A 7393-nucleotide genomic window follows, 5' to 3' on the forward strand; every position below is an offset into this window, starting at 1 on the left:
TTCGAGCTGCCATGCAAAAGAGCGAGACGAAGACCAAAGAAAAGGTTGATGGATGTTGTGAGGGAGGACATGAAGACAGTGGTTGTCAGAGAGGAAGATGCACGAGATGGGCTTAGATGGAAAAAGAAGACAAGCTGTGGCAACCCACAAAGGGACAAGCCGAAAGAAAAAGAAGAAGACATGCCCTAAAATACATGTGAGGTTTAGTTGACAGGACAATGCACAGAAAAACAAATTTGATGGGGTACACGCACATTTGAGGGTCACTCCACCCAGAAGTGTGTATCTGAGTGCTTAAATAACAGGTTTAAGTGGATTTGATAATCCGATCGACCAGAAAAGTTCGTAACTGTACACTTTTTCTCAATTAAGCTGATAGGAGAATATGGCCCAAAATGAATTATTGCTCTATTTTGCCTATCCTGGGCTTCCGTATCTGTTTGCGTACAATATAAAGTTTGTGCCTGTTTTCACACATGCAAACCTTTAGTAAATCAAGCCCTATATTATATGTGATCATCCACTCTAAGGGCATTGCTATACACCTTTGGTTATCTGGATTATTTTGGTTTATAGGGGAAAAGGAAGTGTGAAAGATGGAAGGGTGCGGAGCTTTATCATCTGAGTTACATTAATGTCTTCAGGGTGTGTGTGGGATTAATGGATAAGTGAGAGTCGGATGATTTTTCGACTTTATCATGGGGTCAGCTGACTTTTTTTTGTGTGCGTATGAATGCACGTGTAACATATGCGGGATGAGAAGGTTGAGCATGGCGCCAAAAGAAAAAGTCTTTCAAGTGGAACAAAAGCATTATGCTATTGGTAGAAAGGTCAGCTGTATACTTGTGTAGTATTAGACTGGTGGTGATCACATTTTGCTGCATATCTCTCTGCGTATTGAGCAGGCGCACTCTAATAGCTTTGATATATGGACTACAGGACTCCCTGAAGAGGTCAATACTTTCGCACTTTGTCTCTATGAGCAATGACCCTCTCAAGTGCCATTTACAAGCTTTATATCTGCCGAAAATACTTCAAGCTGGGCATAGTCCCTGAAAGTTAATCGGTGGTGTCTTTGCGTGAGGGACAAGGGGTGTTGTGCCCCACTCATCCAGCCAGTTTGGTTTTCTTTCGTAGGAGGAATTAAACAAAAACTACAACGCTAGTAAATTCATGTATTCAAAAATATGATGCATGCCTTAGTTGCACTTGTCTTTCAGACTTCCTTTCAGCATGTAGTCTCGGGCTGTTCTTGTCGTTAAATCATTCGTCTGTATGGCAGGCATGATTGAGCCGTACGAGCTCTGCCTAGAAACCAGTGGCCAAGCAGAAAAATATTGCCATTGGGTTACTTAATAAGTATACAATATTAATCATAATTTATATCGGTACTCACTATTGTGAAAATTCATAATGATTTTATCAAGAATTTTTGTAGCTCAAGCTGTTCAAAATAACATTGCTGTACTAAAAAAGATGGCACAGGGTGCCTTTATGGTTTATAGCACACCGTCTTCTCACTATTTTTCAAATGTAAATGCCGTGGAACTGATGATAATGAAGTACTTCCGCATCACTTATTCTGTGTTGCGAATCATTGTCCTAATAAAGCAATCGTTTTGGCGTTAAAAGCACATTGCGGAAGATTTCAATGTCGTGGGAAGAGGAGCCAGGCTAATTGGATGGAGCTGAAAGAAGTCACTTCAGTTGACTCAAATTAGGAGGGCAATGATTGTGGTTTGTAAGTGTTTCATCATTCCGTAATAAAATGGTGAGTGACTCACTGTGTTTATTACTAAAGGAGACCCACCAACACACTTGATTAATCTGAAACCTGTCAATAGTTCTCCGTAGACAGATTAGGAAAAAAAAACAAAAACAAAAACTGTCGCTCCTGATTCAGACCGACTTTGCATCAAATGGCTTCAAAAGTAATTGCCATCCATTCGGACTGTATTCATTGGAACTAACCTTTGGTACGAAATATCAAAGAGGCCAAGTACTGTTTATGAATGTCTTGTGTAATGGCATTGAGCAGATGCTGCAGTATTGCTCCACTCTGTTCAATAACACACTTCTTGTGCTATTTTTCTCCTCTACCTTGCCTATTCAATTCCCTGTTTCCTTTCATTTTACTGCACCGGTTCATCCCTTTTCCTCACGATTGTCCCCTCCATTCACTCACCTTTACCCACCCCTACCCTTTCCCCCTCCCACCCCAGATTCACAGACTCTGTATTCTGCATTGTGGCTGTGCTGAGTGATTAAGTGGATGCCCTTCAAGCCATGGAGGAGATGGACAGTAAACCGTACCAGCCGCTGTCGAAGGGGCGCCACGAAATGGAGATGTCCTACACCAGTTCGTCTGATGAGAGCGAGGACGGTCGTGCCCACCACCGCTCTTACACCTCACGTGAAACCCTGCCCGACTACACACATGAGCTTCGCCTCACGCTTGGATCACACCGCGAAAGGCAGAATAACTACAGCCAAGCCCAGCCAGGTATCCCATATGCTCAGGGCATGTATTTATTTACCTCCAACCTCAAAGCTTCACAGAAGGTGGTTGTATAGGCTCAAAAGTCTCACACACACACACACACCACACACACACACACACACACACACACACACACACATATTTGTAAAAGGGCCTATGTGAATTACCTATTACACTCGACAATGAGCCAGAAGGACAGTCGGAGGCAGCCAATTACCTCTTCTCCATGGAGGTGATATTTCCCTCCCACAGCTAAACTGGGTCAGCCCCAAACCTCTTTGGCCTCACCTGGGGTGGAACACCACCCTTCATTACACACACAGACACACACACACACATGAGGTAACGCTGACACGTACGCACTGAGATATTCTTCCCTGCCGGTGACAGGAGGAGAAATGGGCCAGCGCGTGCTGTGATGGATGGCCTTTATGCAGGTCATGTATGGTGTTAAGAGAGAAGCTGTACCTCATCAGGAGTGTGCTGCTGTGCAGGGTTCACTGTGATCAATAGATGCACTTTCTCCCACCCGAACGTCCTGCTTATTTTTTTTTTTTTTTTTGCGAGACCATCCCACAATGCTAACGAGCAAAATTAGCCATCCGGAACCGTTATAACCATTTGGACAAGCTGTTCCAGAGATTTCATATTTTAAACACCGCCTACTATAGATTTTGTCATACTGGACATCATGCAACCACCCACGATGACCATCAGTCATGGTGGATGTTTGCCAGCACTTGTCTATTCTGTTAAGTCTCGACATTTCCTATATGTTAAAACAGAAGTAAAATCCTGACCATACGACACCAAATGCACGCATCAGCGTCATATGGTAAGGTGCAAACGACCCCCCAAAGCAGCCTTTCAAATGTCATTGACAGCCGGTAATATGAAGCACATCTGTTCATCTTTGGGCAACAGAGTTATATAAAGTATAGCCTACCTAAGTAACCAACTGTTAAGGGGGGCATTGCCTCCAGTGACATTTTTAATGGATGACAGGCATCGGCCAATTCATCTAATTCCCAAAGCATATTATTCACATTTCCTGTCATATGTGTGAGTCTGCCTTTCCTTTCCTTTTTCTATTTTCTGAAGTCTTTTTTTTTTTTTTTGCCAATTTAATAGTGCATCCCACCCAGTACTTTTGAGATGCTGAGGTCAGGCACAGAGTTATATCGGATTCTTCGCCATTGAAGGCTGCTGACTGCAATGATTTCCTTTCTGTCATGTCAGCATAAAAATCAACACTGTCCAATAAAAACTTATTTTGTTTTGATCAGTTTTTGGACAAATTTGTTTTGTTTTTAGATTAAAAAGAGATAAATGTGCTTTGACATTATTTACACTGTGTGTTTTGAAAAAGAAAAAAAATGCAGATTTGGAACATGATGTGAGTGAGATTGACTGCATACAGCAGGGATTGGCCAATTTTGGCACACATGCCATGGGTAGACATTGGCACGCTGGGCAGGAGTGGTCCTGGACCGATTGGCGGTCTGTGCGACGGCTGTCGGTTGCGTTCCCTTGGCGGGTTTTCAATGCATGGCTGGGGAGGTGGGGGATGGCTTGGGGGGGGGGGGCTGCGGCGGTGTTGCTCGGGGGATGTGCCTTTGGAAAAATGAATGTCCAAACTGTGCGTCCTGTGCGCCACCCGTTGATTGCGCAGCTAAGGCGGATCACCAACACACGCAGACAGGATGTAGCTCAGGGCGGCTGCCCATGTCGCCCAAATCTAAAACTGCGCCTAAGCCGCTGTCGAATTTCACCCTCATTGTGTAATTAGAAGGTTTTGAATTTGGGAGATGGTGTACGTGCTGAGTGGGACGCAACCATAGATATGTCAATAGATATGCTACCGAGTTGTAGCCACCCACCTCGCCTTCATGCCTATGCAGTGACCATTTTAGGGAGATGGAGGGCCCTGTAAGGCAGTGGTTTTCAAACTGGGGAGCTCTGTATCATGACAGGGGCAGGGTAGGGTGCGGGTTGTTTCAGTCCCCCCACACCCATTTCCAATGTTCAGCACTATCACCCGTCCCTGCTCTTACAATTTTCTTTGCTAGCTAAATGGAGACAATTTCAAGCGGCCTGGGGGGATTTAATCTCCAAAAAAGGGGGAAACCCAAAAACGTTTAAGAAAAAACATTCCCATAAGGCAATGCATGGAGTCGGAAATAAAGTAATTACTCGCTCAATTCTTAAAGGATCTGATGAGGGTTATTATTTTGTTAAAGCCAAAGTTTCTGCACATTATACACATTATCCATCCATCCATTTTCTAGACTGCTTATCCTCACTAAAGGTCTAGTTATGCTGGAGCCTATCCTAGCTAAGTCTGGGTGAGAAACCCTGAACTGGCCTCACTCACACTTACACTCAGATTCATATCTATGGACAATTTAGAGGGCTTAACCCATTCATGGGCAGGGGGGTAATTTATTGCCTTATTGAGATAAAAGTCTCTTAACAGGCCACAATCAAGGAAATAACATTTTTTTTCATTTATGGTTACGTTATATGATAACTACCAATTTATAATCTCGTCCCAAAAATGAGGCGCTGCCCACAAATGGGTTAAAATCCAGCTCACTATAGCCCTGTGTAGGAAGGAATAGGAAATAACACTTCTTTTTCATTTATGGTTAAGTTATATGATAACTTTACGAATTTATAATCTCGTCCCAAAAATGGGACGCTGCCCACGAATGGGTTTTAATTAACTTACGATGCATGTTTGGGGGATGTGGAAGGAAAATGCAAGCAACACATGGGCAAGGCTAGGTTTGAATCCCAGTCCTCAGACATTTGAGGCAGCAGAAGAAATATATCCAACTATCCATTTTCATAGCCGCTTATCCTCACAGGGGTCACGGGGAGTGCTGGAGCCTATTCCAGCTGTCAACGGGCAGGAGGCAGGGGACACCCTGAACTGGTTGCCAACCAATCGCAGGGCACATTGAGACAAACAACCACACTCACAATCACACCGAGGGGGAATTTAGAGTGTCAATTTAATGTCGCATGTTTTTGGGATGTGGGAAGTAACCGGAGTGCCCAGAGAGAACATGCAAACTCCACACAGGCAGATCCGGGATTGAATCCGGGACCTCAGAACTGTGAGGCCAACGCTTTACCAGCTGCTCCACCGTGCCGCCAACAAGAAATAGATTTTCATGAAAAAGGGACTCCCAGTTTGCTTGACATTATTTTACAGTGTTTTATGCAACCATATGCAGCTCAATGTATCGGTAGTCCTGTTCTTTTGAGATTATTCCTATCCAGACACGTGGTATACGCTAACTACTTTGACCTCACTAGCTTCCCGTAGCACGAGTTAAAAATGGCCGTGTCATATCTACCAATACATGTCTGTGGCAGCAACAGGGAGTGCCATGTGCGCTGCACAACAGGTGCGAGGATGCTAAAGCTATGCAAAAGCATGTTCTGTGTGACGTCATGGTGAGGTGAGAATGCGGGAAAGGGGCTGCAAGAGTTATTCCTGAGTGCTATTTTGGTGGACTTCCGTTGTCCAGGAAAATATTATACTGCGGGCATCTGCGGTTGCGCCGCCGCCGGCCCACAATCAAAGTCGATGGTGGCTCTTCATTTTACAAAGTTTGCTGACCCCTGATAAAGATAGAGAGAGAGAGAGAGAGAGAGAGAGAGAGAGAGAGAGAGAGAGAGAGAGAGAGAGAGAGAGAGAGGGGGAGGGAGTATAGTTAAAGTATAGTCTTCTATCATCTTGAATCACAACTGTTTCATTTGTGCCATTACCTTTCTTCACTGATTGACTGGGAGAAAACATAAATATTGCTTATGTGCTTCCTTCTACATGTGCTTAATGAGGCCTCAGTAGATGAGTGCGTCCTTTTCAAACCTACTTTTCCTTCCTTCATTTGAATTATGGCAGCTGGACAGCAAGATGTTGCTATTTAGAGAGGTTTAAGTGAGTGAATCAAACATAATCAAGTGGAACAAGTTCTCCACAGATTCATTGTACTAATTGCACTCTTGAATAAACATAATGTAAATGTGCTTGTCTCAGTTACATCACAGACTGAACGTGAATGCAGCAGTTTCTTTCGGCTTGTCCCTTTCGGGGTCGCCACAGCGTGTCATCTCAGATGAACGCACATATGTTTGGCACAATTTTTTTTTTTTTACGCCGGATGCCCTTCCTGACGCAACCCTTCTCAGGGAGTGGAGGCCCCAGTGGGATACGAACCCACAACCCCTGGTTTATCAAACCAGTGCTCTAACCACTGAGCTACAGGGCCTCTCACAGACTGAACGTGAATGATTTGTGTATTTTTGGCATGTAACCAAATTCTACAGTGTATACACTCTTTTGTCATCCCATAGCAAATGACTGAAAATAAATAATTATGGCACCTTTAAAAAAAACTACATTTTAAATCATAATGCTTTGTCTCGTCAAAGGGTCACTGATGTTGTAGTAGGGTAGTACACCCGCGTGACTTCAGTGCAGGCAGTGTGGGATCAATTCTCACTCACTGATGGTGTCGATATGTGCCCTGCAGCTGACCGTTGGCCAGTTCAGGGTGTAGTCCACCTTTCGCCCAATGTTAGCTGGGATAGGCTGCGGCACTCCCACAACCCTTGTGAGGATAAACGGCTTGTAAAACGGTTTGGCTCATATGTTGTTACTAGAAAGAATCAGACAAGCACAGGGATTTTCCTTTTCTAATTTCAGACAGTTTGATTCTAATTTATGACTGACATTTTTTTCAGAAATTTTTAATTCCACAAGCAGATGCAGAAATACACAGATGTTCATCCCAAAGGTCAATAGGTATACAGCTATTGTTCTGTATTCATATTCCACCAGAGAGGGTTTTTCTGTGCACAAGCGTTTTAATGTTAAGT

The 7393-nt window shown here is 43.8% G+C and overlaps 1 non-coding gene across 1 annotated transcript; it reads right to left on the reverse strand.

Annotated features, from left to right (window-relative positions):
- Positions 1 to 6710: 6710 nt before the first annotated feature.
- trnai-gau (transfer RNA isoleucine (anticodon GAU)) lies at positions 6711 to 6783 on the reverse strand. The gene has a single exon. It is a non-coding gene; the product is annotated as a tRNA-Ile (tRNA).
- Positions 6784 to 7393: the final 610 nt, after the last annotated feature.

The sequence above is a fragment of the Syngnathoides biaculeatus genome, chromosome 11 (genome assembly GCF_019802595.1).
Source record: "Syngnathoides biaculeatus isolate LvHL_M chromosome 11, ASM1980259v1, whole genome shotgun sequence".
In the NCBI taxonomy this organism is placed as follows: Eukaryota; Metazoa; Chordata; class Actinopteri; order Syngnathiformes; family Syngnathidae; genus Syngnathoides; species Syngnathoides biaculeatus.